Below are 15,745 nucleotides of genomic sequence, written 5' to 3'. Positions count from 1 at the left end.
TCCTAGGTATCCAATTTTCAATTTTGTTCAATTGGGGTAGTTTAGATTTGATTTCCACTGAAAGGGTGAACTAAATGAATAAAAAAGGTAGTATGAATGCAATTATGGGCAATTTTTGCGATCTCCAAATGACTTAAATCAAAGTATTATCAGCATTTGATGATGTTTTTAGATATTTTAGCAATATAATATTTTTTCATCATTGAGGATGAAATACTTTAGGTTGTTACAAAACAATGCTGAAAACCAAATTAGATATCATGGGTAGAGAGATGGGAGATGTTCTACAACAAGAAAGAGTGAAGATTCAAGTGGACACATGTCATTTTGAGATCAAATTCATGATTCCATTCTTCTTCTATATCTTTCTCTTTTGCATCCATTGTATGGGTTCCACTTTTTACTATGAGACCAGGTTGTTGTTCATTTTACATCTTGTCTATTGAGTAGAGCTCCAACTGTGGAGGCCACACATCCACTCTTGTGAAGGTTTCTAGTTTCATTTCCTGTATTATTTCTCTAAGATAATAAAAATTGATCATAGATCATTTGACATATCTTGATTTTCATTTAGTGTTACTAGTTAATGTATTTAGTCTTTCCAAGGATAAATACAAAAGTGTATTTACAATGAATTATTTATGTTTTCTTATTCCATCTTCTAGTTCTTCATATGTTTTTAACTTTGTGATTGAATGAATAAGATTCATTTAATTTAAGATAGCTTGGATGAGTTGTGTATTAGATTTTTTATTTCTTTTAATTAAAGGAGTTAAGTAAACACTTCAATGATTTGATAGGGTTTTTGGGTGTTTGGAGGGGATGCTAGTAAGAATGGAGTTTGGAGATTTTAGTCGATAAATGTAATTGTAAGGCAATCAAGCTAGGTCATTCTATTTTTAGTGACTTTTTGTTGCAATGGATAAGGCACTAATCACTATAATTTTATGAAAGCTAAGATGAAGGTCATTTGCAAAAATATTTTTAATCAAATTAGTTAATTTTCCCATATTTTGTAGTGGGATGAAAGGAATTAACCCTCACTTAGCTTATAGGTTCATAGGTTATGATTTGTAGCTATTTCATTCCTACATTATTGCATATGTATTAGAAGATAAAAGGGTTTCATCTGTGTCAATAGGTTTATATTTTATGTTTATTTTCATTAGTACTATATATTAGAACCTCAAGGTTAACCTACTTAGGTTTTGTAGAACCTAAAGTGAAGAAGGAGTTATGCCTTATAGTTGGCCCAAGATTGTAGTCAAGTGCATCCATCATAGGATTTTGCTAACCTTAGATGGATTGGTTTGGTTTCTTGGTTATTTTAAATCTGTTAAATTATGAGCTAACATACTCCATAGGGATTCTCAATAAAGAATTGTCTTTATCATCTAGGATCACAAAAAAATCCTCATGTCAGCTTCAAAATTTTTTACATGGTAGTTTCTGCCATTACAAACAACTATGTCAAAACTATAAATTACTCATCACTTGAAGTGTCTGATGGTCAACATCCACTATTTCTTTAATGTTGTAACTTAGCCTCTAAAGGACTTAGCATCTAGAGATCACTCGGCATCAAAATGTCTCATCGCTTACTATCTTCTCAGCACTTGAGTGGCTTGACACCTACTAGTTACTTGGCATAAATTGTATATCTCTTGCTTGACATATACTATCTGACAACTTATGCTCGATATGCATTACTTGTTTGACTTGAACTAAGTAAATAACTTAAGCATAATGTCACTCATATGTCAAAACCAATCTAAGATTAACAAACTTCCCTTTTGACATGAGTTGAAAAATACTTTGTCATGCATGAATAACTTTGGGTAAAAGTACAAAGTTGTGTCACCTTTCAGGTTGACTTATCAAAATAAGTGAATTTCAATATTTCTATTTGAAACTCAATTTTATTCAAACATATGATCTTGATAAATTTATTGTAGCTAAGTTATATATGGTCTCATAGTTTCCAATTAGAAAAGTCCAATAAATGCATGTTTTATACTAGTTAGTATCTGATTACCAAAAAAATAAAATTATTTCAGAAAACTAACGTTTCAATAAGTCTTACTATTTTTTATGATGCTTGTTTAATAGCATATAAGCACCATTTTATAGAGCTCAAAGTCAAGAATATTCACATCTATATTTCATAGTGTTTTAATTAGATATAGTATATTGTAATCAAAAAATTCTATAAGTACATAATTTAACACTTGAGAAGGTGTCGATTTTGAGAAAGAAAACAATATAAAACTAGATTAAATAAAAATTAAGAATTATAGATGTTCTAGAGGAGATAATCCTCTTTAAGAATCTATAAGTTTTATTTTGGTTGGAATAGATTTATTTTTAAAAATGTGGTGGGAGATGAAAACTATTGATTTGAATAAGTTGAAATTTGAATCGTTCTAGAAGAGAAAGTAGAGGTCTAAAGCCAATTTTAATTGATGATCATTCTAGCTACATATGTTATCTATAACATAATATGAGATCAAAGGAAAATAATTTTATTTCCATGCAGTTTTGTGGTGAAAACTAGACCCCTAATTTATAGCATTTTTTAGGAACTAAAAAGTTATCTTTAAAAAATAGGAAAATATATCATTTATTATTCCAAATAATTATTAAAAATTATAATTTTTGGCGCTCATAATTGCCTTCCCATTTTTGAGCACCATTGAAAAATCAAGCCCTTAAACACTTCTAAAATGTATGTGCCTAATTGTACCCGGCTGTCCATCTGAGACCCCTAAGGTGTTTAATGTTACTAACACCCTATATTCAGCCTATATAAGTGTTCCATGATGTTAAATTGATATTCCGAGCTGTTTGGCGAAGTCCTGTTTCAAGCTTTTGTCAAATTTACAATTCTGCCCTAGTGTCAAATAACGACAAGACGCTGTGTTTGCATTTGAATATCTCGCACCCAAAAGGGTTTTGTGACTTTTTGCTTTGAGAGTGTCTAGTGTCCATACCTAAGAACCTATTTTTCAAATTTTGAGTCGTTTTGAGTCTGTTTGACTAGGTTTTGAATCCCTTGAAGTTGGTCAGTTACTATTTTCATGCTGATGCACTTTATTCAAAATCCTGGGAAGCCCTGTTTGATGAGTAATAACTTTTGACCAGTTGATCCAAATGTTGATTTTCCTATTGCATTGCATTAGAGGCGTCAGAGACTTGTTATGTTTCAAGTTTCATATCATGACGAATCCGTTTGATCAATTTTCAAACGCGATTCCAAACTCAATTTGTAGCTTTTTACTGGTGTCGGCATTTGCAGATTTGTCAGTACCCCTGTTCGTGGCATTATAACTCTTAATCCGTGATTGGTGAGATCAAATGGATTGTACCATTGTGTTGTCCTCTAAAAATACTTTAAGTGTGTCAGTTTTCAAGTCTTGATGAATTCATTTTCACACTTTTCCAGGTTAATTCCATTCGCAAAAAAATGTTTTCTCTCAGCATGTCCAGTTTGCAAAATTCTGAGTAGCCCACTTTGAACGCTCGCCATTTGCGCCCAGTTATTCTTCATGAGCCCAAATCACATATTCATATTCACCTCATGACATAGAGTCAGTGTCCCAGTTTTCGTTTTCCCATGTGCTCATTTGCCTAGTTTTTCGAGCTAAATCCAAACCCAATTTGTTGTTTTTTGACTTGTTTGTTTGCAGATAAATCTGAGAAGGTGACTCTGATGGTCAATATCTTTTGACCTCGATTTTTTCATGTGATGAGATCTGACAGGGATGTTAAGCGTATCAGACAGATGATATATCTTGAGTTTCAGGGCTATGTTAGATGTTTGAATTAGTTTTTAAGACCAGCCTATAGGCCCTGTCATCAGAAAGTCACAGTTTTCAAAGAGCAGAATAAATGTGCTTTCAACGATCAATTTGTGATCAAGTTTGATTCCAGTCAATTCGAGAGGGTCCGTAGATCAGTCTACAGATCAGTTGTCTGTAAACGAAATTTTTTAGTCAGACCCACTTTGGGGCCCGACTGTTTCCATCAGAAGAGTATGAGTTTAGAGGATTTTTAAAGGTGTCTAAATGTTCAAAACTTTCTTGATTTTTAAAGAGGTAATCATCAGTATAAGTAAATGGATTTGACTGCCCTTGAACTTTTTGGGTGGCAGTATGATCGGGAAGTTTTATAAGGAATCCTCTAAATAAATGAGTCATTGGTCAGAGGTGTTATGCCTGGCAAGTTATTTTACGGAAGCTTTTGTGTACACCATGTAGATAAAGTGAATATAGATTGGCAGGGATGTATGAACCAAAGTCTCCCATAGAGTCCAAAATATGTGGTGGCACAATCAAAGAGCATGAAAATTAGAGATCGTGCTGAGTTTCAAAGAGCTTAGATATATTGCAAAAAGCATGGGCAAACCCCAGCCTTCCCTATCTATGTATGAATACAAACAGAGTCTCTAAGCCCAAGTATGAGAGAAACCATGGCAAGGAATGGGGAGGCATCTTGTGACTAAAAGGCAACCCACGATTTGCAGGGGAAGTCCATATTAGAAGCTGCCGACTGCCAGAGCACATAAAAGACAATAGAAAAAGAAAAGAAGGCCCAGTCTTATGCCTAGCATAGAGAGAAAAATTCAATGAAAACATAAGAAGCCAGAACCCAGGTGTGAGCATAAAAACAACATGGAATTCATAGTCAAGCCACGTTAGAAGAGCCCACGCCTCTTAACAGGCAGCCCACATAAATCCAAAGGAGCTTCACAAGAAACGACCTGTGGCAAATCAGAGGCACCTTCAGAGGTCTAGACGCCAGTCCAGCAAGGAGAATCTGCATCCACATTTTAAACAAAAAGCTCCACCTACAGATAAGGAGAAGGAGCCATCCAATGAAGATAAAGCCAATAAAAAGAAAGACTGTTGCTTAGACAGGGAGCTCATGTTAATACAAAGCCTCTGCAATTTGATGAAGCTGCTGCAAACAAAATGAACAGAGCCACCCAAGGAAAGAAGCCCCCTCCACGTTTTTAATAGAGTGCTCACATTTTAAGTGAGGAAAAATGCCAGCAAAGGAACCTCACATGAGCCAGGATGAATTCTAAGGCAATCAAAAATAAAAGGAAATAGAAGCAAATGTTTTAAAATAGCTCACGTTGGGTAGTAGACCAGTGAGAATGAAGAAAAGATACCTACGTTTTATAATGCATTGGGCAGAACAACCAAAGAAAGCAGTCCACGTTGGAAGGAGGCATTAAGGAAGAAGGCAACGGCAAGAAGAAACAAAGTCAATGCAGTTGATAAGCAGTTGGGCATTAGAAAATGGAGAAAACCTCACGTATTGGCAGCAAGGATTCTCGACTAGGCATTAGAAGAAGACTTCAGTGGCATTAAATAAAGCAGAGGCAGACCATGCAAATAGAGTAAATATGTTTTAATGAGCAACATCTTAAAATGGAATCCGTGGCTTTAACACAAAGTATTTGCACTGATATAATGGAGGGATGCCCATGCTTCAAATCAAGACATGTGCATAGAGAAGGAAAAAGCCACAGCCTTCTTGCAAAGGGAGCAGAGAAAAATTGTTTATCCCACATTGTATATGTGACCTGGTGATGTTTCAAATGTTTAAATACAAATCATCACAATATGTATGATGAGTTGAAGCGTGAGCCTCTTAGAAGGCAATACTATTTGCATGTGGGTCCCAGCCAGTTGCACAATGATGTCAGCAGGGTCCAAAGCATAATTTTGAACCAACTCACATATCAAAGTGGTGACGTCAGCAAAGCCAAGAACTCGAAAAGCTAAAAAATCCGGCACCTCGCTATCTCGCTAGCCGGGAAATGTCAGAATTTTCGGCTAGCGAGGTAGTGATGTCACCAAAAAACCTAAAATCCAGCGAGATCCAAAATATTGCGTGGGTCCCACGTGCAATTCCATCAGCAAATCAGTAAGTGACACGTGTCACTCAGTCAAACTTTAGGTTGACCACGGATTAAAATGGTGAGGGAAATATTGAGAAGTTTAAAATAATAATATTTTATTATTATTTTTGTTGAAAATGCCCATGTCATGTTTGAAAATCAAATGGGACATTTTCTAAAGTTTATACTTTAGATTTTTTTTAAATTTTATAAAAAAATCAAAGTTGCAAGCATGAACCTTCTAGCAGAGGACTTTTTTTTGAAATAAGATTCTGGAGGTTTTCGAGAGGCCAGATAGGCAATGTTATATATCACTGGAATCGGGAGAAGACAAAATTTCCAATTCTGGAGTCAGTTTTTGCACAGGTATCAGTCAGTTTGAGCTACACGAGGTTTTCTATCAGGCACCTAAAGTGCAACCATATTCATACCAGGAAGTTCAGATTTGTTTTTTGTCAAGATAATGACCTGGATATCAGTAGAAGGCAATGGAAATGCAGTTAGGGTCGAATTTGTTCTGATTTACTCAGTAAAAACTCATTTTCACTGGCTTTTTCATGGGGCAATCAGATATTTTGGCAAGTAAAGGGTTTTAATCATTAGGCAAGGATATTTTGCAAGTTTGTTACAGATTAATGATGAAACAAAATTAGATTAGAAGGGATGAAAGAAGAAAGAAGTTTTTCAGTTACAGAGGATTGGATTTCAAGTGGACACCTAGCAATTGCATACCAGATCCGGGAATTCATTTCTTGCTATATCTTTCTTTCTTTCTTTATTTGTAATGGTTCCAGTTTTTGCACTGAGAAACCATTCTTCAGCATTTCTTCTTTTATTGAACAGCATTTTAAGTTTTATGCAGATAGTTCTTTTTTGTTAGGTGATCTATGAGTTATTTTCTGTACATTTCATGTATTTGATTTCAAGGAAAACAAATAAAGTGCAGCAAAAGTTTGAAGTTCAGTTTGAATCTTGTCTCCTGATTATCGCTCTGTTATTTCTTATAATTTGTGATCAAAGAGCATGAATTAGGTTGCATTACATTTTGAAATGTACATGGTTAAAATGTCTTGCTTATGGAACAAAGAACCATGTAATTCCTTGATATTTGTCACAGGGTTTGCAAATTTCATGATAGGATTTTCTGAGTATGAGATTCATTCTGTAGCAGATGTCTATTCACAAGGTGAAAGATAGATCAGGGATCTTAATGTAGAGATATGTTTGAGGTTTCCAAGAGATGTATGGTTATGATTCATTTAATTGCCCAACAGATAAGGCACTAGTCAGAGATAGGATCATTAAATTCTATTGCTCATACTTGGGTCTTGTTGATATCAATCTATTAAATCATTTTCATTTTATTGTTGAAAGGTATTCAAAGTATAACCCATACTTAGCTTTCCAGTTTTATGAGTCATGTCCTTAGCTATTTCATGCTTGTGATCTCCTGGTTAAGCATAGAAGGATTAGGGGTTTCATCTGCTTTTATAGATCCTGAATATGGTTATTGCACTGGTCACATAGTCAAATCTAAAGAGGTTCACCCACCTAGGTTTTGCAGAACCTGAAGTGTAGAAGGAGTATGGCCTTATAGTTGGCCTGGTGTCTGAATGGATGTGTTGATAATGGGAGTTAGTTGCCCCTAGATGCATCTTGTTCTCATCAGGGTAATTGGAAATGGGTAATGTTTTCAAACACCAACAATAATTATGAACTTCCTCCTATTCAACACATTTCATTAGTTTACTTCATTTTCAAATTCTAAATATTAATACTAATTTTATGTCATTGAAGGTGAATAGTTATACTTTTGTGAGCCTTTTTCCTTTGTAAAAGGGTGATACAGGTTTGTGTTTTTACCCCTTTATACTTTTAAGCATAACTTGGATAATTTCCATTTAGTATTTTTCTTATATAAAAAATTTCGCAATTGCATAATTTTGTAAAACTTATGACTTATCAATCATACCACAAAATTCAATAACTCCCCCTGAATTGATTATTCTATTATGAACTAAAACTGAATATGTTTGTTGAGTAGATCTATTGTGCTAACTGTATCTCTATTTGGTCTCCTCCAAAACATATCTCTCCTTTCATGCATTTTCACCCTTTCATTATTCTCCCCCTTTTGACACTTATGTCATGGGTTGTACACTCAAAGTGTGTTTGTCCAAGAAATTTTTATGGACCTCAAGTATTATAACAAGCTACCTCCAAGAATTTGATGGAAATATTTTTGTATTAATGTCTCTACAAAGGCTAGCTCCTTGTTAAGTATTTCCATGTGTAGGATCAACATGGATTTGATGTTGATTAGTGTAGCCCAAATATTTGCATCTTGAGCATATAGGGTTGCCAACTAACCTTGGGAATTCATGAAATTATTGAAGTGCTTATGACTCTAAGTTGGAGAATTATGTAGAGTTGTACTTGTTAGCTTTATATCTCCCTCCAAATTGACAATATGGCATTTCACTTCTTATGTGAATAGAATTGTATCTCACAAATTGCTTTAAAGTGATAAGATATTCTCTAAGAATTTCTTTACACTTTCAATATTGGTTGCTTACTCAACATGACTAAGTGCAATAGCACTTGATATCTTTTCATTAACTTTTTCTTCAAATTTTCTTTTAGACCATTGATGTAATTTTACATTGGAATCTATGACTACATCATTGATCTATAATAAAATGTTTACCAACTCCTCCATGATAGGCTTGTCTTCTTCAGATACTATAGGTTGAATACATCAAGAAATATATCTTTTATGTTTAGCAATGCTTACTTCTACCTATGCTCCCTTTTGAGAAATTCTTCATGTTTTTTACCTTGCAAGTGCAACCTACACTATGCTCATTTGTTCAATATAGTGATTTTTGCAAGGTCAAATTTTTTTAAAAAGTCACTACATCTAAGTTGACATCATTAACAAATGATGTAACCACATCTACCTTTGATGTGCTAGAACTAGGCCTTGATAACTGCAATGGTGTAGCTTCTACAATAAGTTTATGAAGTGCTTGACTTGGAGGAGTAGTAGTTGCTAACAAAGTAACCAGTGTTTTTATTACTAATTTTTCCTCAAGCTTTGTATTCTAGACTGATTCTTCATTCCTATCCTTCTCCTTCTCTTTGATCTCTTCTCCACCTTGTGCTTGTGATGTAGGTATGGGCCTAGCTTTCTAACCTATTTGAACTAGCATCCTTTCTTTGTCAATAATTGTAATTGCAGGTACCTTGGTCCAGATATGTGAATGCATGATGTTCTTCCTATTGTATACTACCATACACATGGTAGATTCATATCTATAGATTGATAAGGGTCACTTGATAATGCTTGATTTTTCTCCCCTGTAGATGCTAATTTTCCTTCTCAATCTCATCCACACTCACCAATATTGGATGAATACATAATTATGCCTTGGTGGTGGAATCAGTTAGTGTCTTCCTCATATCCTCCTCTATTACAAGATTGATGTTCTAAGTCACATTGCTAGCAACTATTGGATACAATTTTCTAATTTTGTGTTGTCTTTGATGTCACACAAATGTCATATCAATTGTTAGTTAATGCTTATTGAGCTCACTTGGTTAGTGAGATAGTTTTCCTTGTCTATCGAGTGTTCCTAATGTTTACTCTAAGGACAGGGTCTACTGAGCCCACTTAGGTGTCAAAGGAAATCATGGTAGAAAATAGTGTTAACCAAGTTATCATGGTTAATAAAACAAAAATTTGGATAGAGTTCACTTGGTTACCAAAGAATTTTTGCTAGTTCATAGTGTTAACTAAGCTTCTATTGGTTAACACAGGAAATCATCTCTGAACTAGTGTTTACTGAGCAGGATTGGCTAATAAAGGATTTTGTTATTTTGGCATGAGAAGCTTAATTATTTTAAGTATTGGTTCTAGCTGACTATGGTAATGATTAGTGGTCATTCTAATTTTTATTGAGTCAACTTAACAATCTAGAAGGTACAAATTAAAGGGCAAGTTGAGATTTCTAGTGTGTGTACAAGTGTGTTTATTGAATTGAGAAGAAAAGAGAGGGAGTGAACTTGAAGGATAAGAAGATATCCTTGTGAAGAAAAAAAGTGTTATTTGATCAAGAAGGACCAAGTATGAAGTAGAACAAAGATCTATAATCAGCAATTCAATTGCATCACAATTAGGTCATTTCATTGTTACTCTCTAGCCATTATAGCAGTGATTTAAAATCTCTTAACAGAGTTGTTTTAGTAGCTAGTTGCAAATCCTCTAAGAAGGTGGAAATTCCATTGAATTGTTTTAAGATCTCTCACAAGGCCACTCCTAATAGGGTGATTAAATCCTGTAACAAGGTCACACCTAACAATGTGTTTTGTAACCTCTAACAGGGTTTGGTTGTAACAAAACTCACTTCAGAAGAGTGAAAGATAGTAACTAGTTACATTGGTGGATTTTTCCATATTGAGTTTCCATGTTAAATATGGTGTCTCATGTGTTTGTTTCCTTTCTCTCATGTTTATGAGATTAATTACTTTTAACATCTTAAGATCTAATAAAAGTAATTCACACTCTACATTTACCGAGTTATATCATTTTTAGTGTGTTTATCAAGAAACAACAACAATCAATTTTCTCAATGTAAATTTTATTGTTGACATCTAAGGGTCTAGGATCTATTTTAGTCATAACTGATTCACCCCCTCTCTTAGTTACTCTTATATTTCCAACAATTGGTATCAAAACTTTTGGTGCTTGCAAGAAATGTTTCAAGGACCTAAGCTAAAGATCAGGATTTCTTAAAAGAGAGAGATTCCAAAGCTAAACAAAGACAACTTTTCAACATTGTAGGCACTCATGAGACTTCATCTAGCCACCACTACTGATTCAGGCTTGAAATACCTTGATGAAGAATACAAAACTCCTATTGGTACATTATCTATTGGAGATCTTGCTAAGAAAAACAACCATCACATTGTGATGATTGATATTGCATCTGCTCTAAGCTATGATGAATTTGATGAGATCAAAGACTGCAAAACTTATTTGATATGTGGAACAAGCTAAAGGACATCTATGGAGGTGATGACAATGTAAGGAGAGCCAAAATAGAAAGCCTTAGAAGATAGTTTGATAAGATGAGAATGAGAGAAGATGAAAATGTTACCAAATATGTGTAAGGAATCAAGGCTAGTGTTAGTGTAATTAGAGCATCTACAGGAGAAATCAAGGAAGAAATTGTTGTAAGTAAAGTTGTTACAACATTGCTTCCTATCTATGTAATTAGAGTATCTGTTATACAAGAAAAGAGATGTGACCTAGATCACAAGTTAAGTTTGGATGCCTTGGTAGGAAGATTGACCACTTTTGAGCTAGACAACTTTGATAATTATGTTCGAGCTTCCAAAAATATTGAATTTGGATTTGATGTTAAACTTTCACTCAAAGAGAAAGGCAAGAAAATAAAGGACATTCAATCAGAAATTGAAGAGGAAATAGAGGAAAGTTCTAAAAATGATCCGTAAGTTGTTGAAGCTTTACTTGCAAAGAAATATTCTAGAATTAGAGGAAAATATAAGGGAAAAGTTCCCCAAATATGTTTTTCATGTGAATAAATTAGTCATATTGCTGCTAGGTGCCCAAACAAAGAGAGCAAGGATGAGAAGAAGAGTCACAAGTACAAAGGCAAAAAGTATTTCAAAAATCACAGATCATACAAGGAAAAAGGAAAGAAAACTTTCTTTATGCCTAAGGATTCTAATAATAGTGAAGACGAGATAGTATACATTGTTGTAAAAGATGAATCTGATGAAGAAAAAGATAAGGTAGCACTTATCTCTCATGTTATTAAAAATGATATATGGATCATTGATAGTGGATGTTCACATCATATGACTAGAGATAAAATGAAGTTTGAGCACTTTGAACACTATGATGGAGGTAGTGTAATGTTTGGAAACAATGAACCTTGTCACATAAAAGAGAAAGACCAAATCTCATTAACCAATGAACTTGTATGTGACAATGCCTATTGGATTGAAGGGCTGAAACATAATCTACTAAGTGAAGTATAGCTAATCAAAATTATATTCAAGGTAGAATTCATGCATGGAAAGGAAAGACTACTATATGACAAAGGGAATTTGATTGGATTAGACAAACAAACAAGAGGTAACCTATTTTATCTTGATCTTGGTGATTGCTCATGTTTTATTGCTCAAATGGAAGAAAGTTGGTCATGGCACATAAGACTTTGTCATGTAAACTTTGATAATATGGTGGAGATAAGAAAATTTACAAAAGTAAGAGGTATCCCTATTTTGAAGAAACTAGATGTTGGATTATGCAAAAAATGTCAGATTGGAAAAATGGGAAAGACTAATTTTAAGAGCAAAAACTATCAATTTGAAGATGTCTTGGAAATTGTACATACTGACCTGTGGGGACCCATTGAATAGAAAGTTATAGTAGAGAAATTTTTTTAATTTTTTTGTTGATAACTACTCTAGAATGATGACTATTATGTATCTTAGAGAAAAATTAGAAGCATTTGAAAAATTCAAATGGTATTTGGGAAGAGTAGAGAAGGAAATAGGGAAAATATTGAAATACTTAATATTAGATAGAGGTGGAGAATTCATCTCCAATGAATTCAATATTTTTTGCATTGAAAGAGGAATCAAAAGGAAAGTATCAGCCCTTGGTAGTCCTAAGAAAAATGGAATAGCTAAAAGAAGAAACATAGCCATCACAGATTGTGCAAGGACTATAATGATTGAAACGAATGTTGCTATCAAATATTGGAAGGAAGCCATCAAAACTATAGTTCATACTTTAAATTGAGTTTAGTTGAAGAAGGAGTTACATAAAACTCCCTAGGAATTATGGTATGGCTACAAACCAAATATAAGTTACCTGAAAGCATTTGGCAGTAAATATTATATCATGAAAGAGTGTAGGAAAGGAAAGTTTGACGTGAAAGGTGATGAAGGTATATTCTTAGGATATTTTTGCAGAAGTAATCCATATAAATGTTTGAATTTGTCTACTCATAGAACCATAGAAAGTGCACATGTGAGAATTGATGATTTTGCAAAAAAGACTGAAGAAGAAAGCAAAAGGGAATCAAAAGATTAAAACAGATTTGTTTATTTCAAACTTGATAGATTTCCATGCACATATAACAATAAAGAGACTTCATCTCCCAAGTCTTTCTCAACTACTGAGTTGCAAGAAGAACAAACCAAGTCGTAGGAACCTGAGTCTCATTTTGAAGCTATCAAGCCAATGCCTAATGAGTTTGACTTACCCAAGCCAAAAGTTGAAACTCAAAATGAAGTTAGTGAAATTCTTTCACAAGGAAAAGAACCTATATTTTCCAAGTATGTCAGAAGGCATATGCACCTAATAGGATTATTGGAGATAAATTAGAAGGTACTATGACAAGAAGTAAGCAAAAAGGTACATGTTTACTTGCTAATTTTGAACCTAGAATTGTTAAAGATGCATTTAAAAATGAAATTTGGATTGAGGCTATGAATGAAGAAATAGAAGAAATAGAGAAGAATAAAACTTCGACCCTTGTTCCTAGGCCTAAAGATAAAAATATGATTGGAACAAAATGAGTATTCAGAAATAAGTTGAATGAAGATGGACAAATATCGAGAAAAAAAGCAAGACTGGTATGTAAAGGCTACTCTCAAGAAGAAGGAATTGATTATGGTGAGACTTTTTCTCCTCTTGAAAGATTAGAAGGTGTTAGGACCCTACTTGCATATGTTGCTCACAAAGGATTCAAAGTATATCAGATGGATGTTAAATCTACATTTCTCAATGGTATTATTGATGAAGAATTCTACATTGAATAACTAGAAGGTTTTGTTGATCCAGATAAAAGGGACATGGTCTAAAAATTACACAAAGTGTTGTATGGTCTGAAATAAACTACTAGAGCATGGTATGAAAGGTTACATAACTGCTTGTTATAGATTGGTTTTTAGAGAACTAATGATGATAGTAGTTTGTATATCAAGGAAAGACTAGATAAAAAGATTGTATTGGCAGAGATATTTGTGGATGATACTCTATTTACAAGTCCAATGATGATCTATGCAAAGAATTTTTAGAACAAATTATCAAAGAGTTTGAAATGTCCATAGTTGGTGAGATAAAATTCTTTGTTAGATTATAGATACATTAGAAAAAGAATGTCATCTACATTACTCAATCTAAATATATCAAGGAGATACTCAACAAGTTTGGAATGGAAGATTGAAAACCAGTTGGAACCCCTATGTGTACTAGACTCAAGCTTACCGAAAATGATAATTATAACCAAGTGAGATAGGTAAGCAATAAGTAACCAAGTGAGATAGGTAAGCAATAATTTCACATAAGGCCTAATATTGCTTTAGAAATTGGGATAGTGGCAAGATTCTTAGCTAAACCCAGAGAAAATCATATGGTGGAAATCAAAAGAATCTTTAGATATTTGAAAGGCACTGAAGACTATGGATTATGGTACAAACTTGGAAGGAAACTTAGACCTAAATATATTTGTTGATGCTAATTACATAGGAAATCTTGATGACAAAAAATGTACAAGTGGTGGAGCATTTTTTCTTGCTAAAAGATTGGTATCTTGGACAAGCTCAAAGCAACATTGTACATCCCAATCTACAATAGAAGCAGAGTATGTAGTAGTAGCAATGAATTTTTCTAACATTTTTTGGTCTAAATAGTTGTTGGAAGGCATGAAGGTTGAGATTAAAGAACCAGTTGTCATGTTTTGTGATAAGACCAATACAATTGACATATCAAAGAACCTAGTGACGCACTCCAAAACTAAGCAGATTGCTATAAAATATCATTTTGTCAGAGAATTTGTGCAGGAAAAAGAAATTAGATTGGAATATGTTCATACAAAATAATAGATTATAGACATATTCACCAAGCCATTACCTAAGGATGCATTCTTGTATCTTAGAAGTAAGCTAGGGGTCATTCCCCTATCTTAAGCTCAATAAATAAAGTTTTAGTAATGCATCAAGAGGAACCAAGTTGAAGATCAATTAGTTAATGAAACATAGTCAAGAGAATATTGCATATGAATTATTACTCAAGGTACATTGATACTAATTTGGTATATGTTTTCTTTGACATGTGTCATCAAAGAGGGAGAAGGTTACTATCATATCTTTCTAAAATTTGTCTTTTTCATTTCAAGAGGGAGAAGTTATGTAATTCCTACATAAAAGGAGATTATTGCATGAAAGAGGAAGTTTTTGTGAAAAATCTAAGAGGGAGAAACATTCTATTAGAGAAAGTCTTGTTATCAAATTTCATTGTGCTATGCCATGTTGTGTTGCCACCAATGCCAAAGAGGAAGATTGATGGATATAATTATCTAATTCTATGTTGTCTTTGATATCACATAAATGTCATATCAATTGTTACTTATTGCTTACCTATCTCACTTGGTTAGCAAGATAGTCTTCCTTGTTTACCGAGTGTTCCTAAAGTTTACTCTAGAGACAATGTCTACCGAGCTCACTCGGGCATCAAAGGAAATTATGGAAAGAAACAGTGTTAACCAAGTTCTCATGTTTAATGAAAAGGAAATTTGGATAGAATTAGTGCTAACCAAGTTCACTTGATTACCAAAGGATTTTTACAAGTTCGCAGTGTTAACTGAGCTTCTATTGGCTAACATAGGAAATCATCTCTGAACCAGTGTTTACTGAGTAGGGTCGACTAATAAAGGATTTTTTTTTTTTGCCATGGGAAGCTTAATTATTTTAAGTATTGGTTATAGCTAACTACGGTAATGATTAGTGGTCATTCTA

This window comes from Cupressus sempervirens, chromosome 9, assembly GCF_028749045.1.
Source record: "Cupressus sempervirens isolate cs-2001-9-10 chromosome 9, ASM2874904v1, whole genome shotgun sequence".
NCBI lineage: Eukaryota > Viridiplantae > Streptophyta > Pinopsida > Cupressales > Cupressaceae > Cupressus > Cupressus sempervirens.
Note: the sequence above shows the minus strand (reverse complement) of the source record.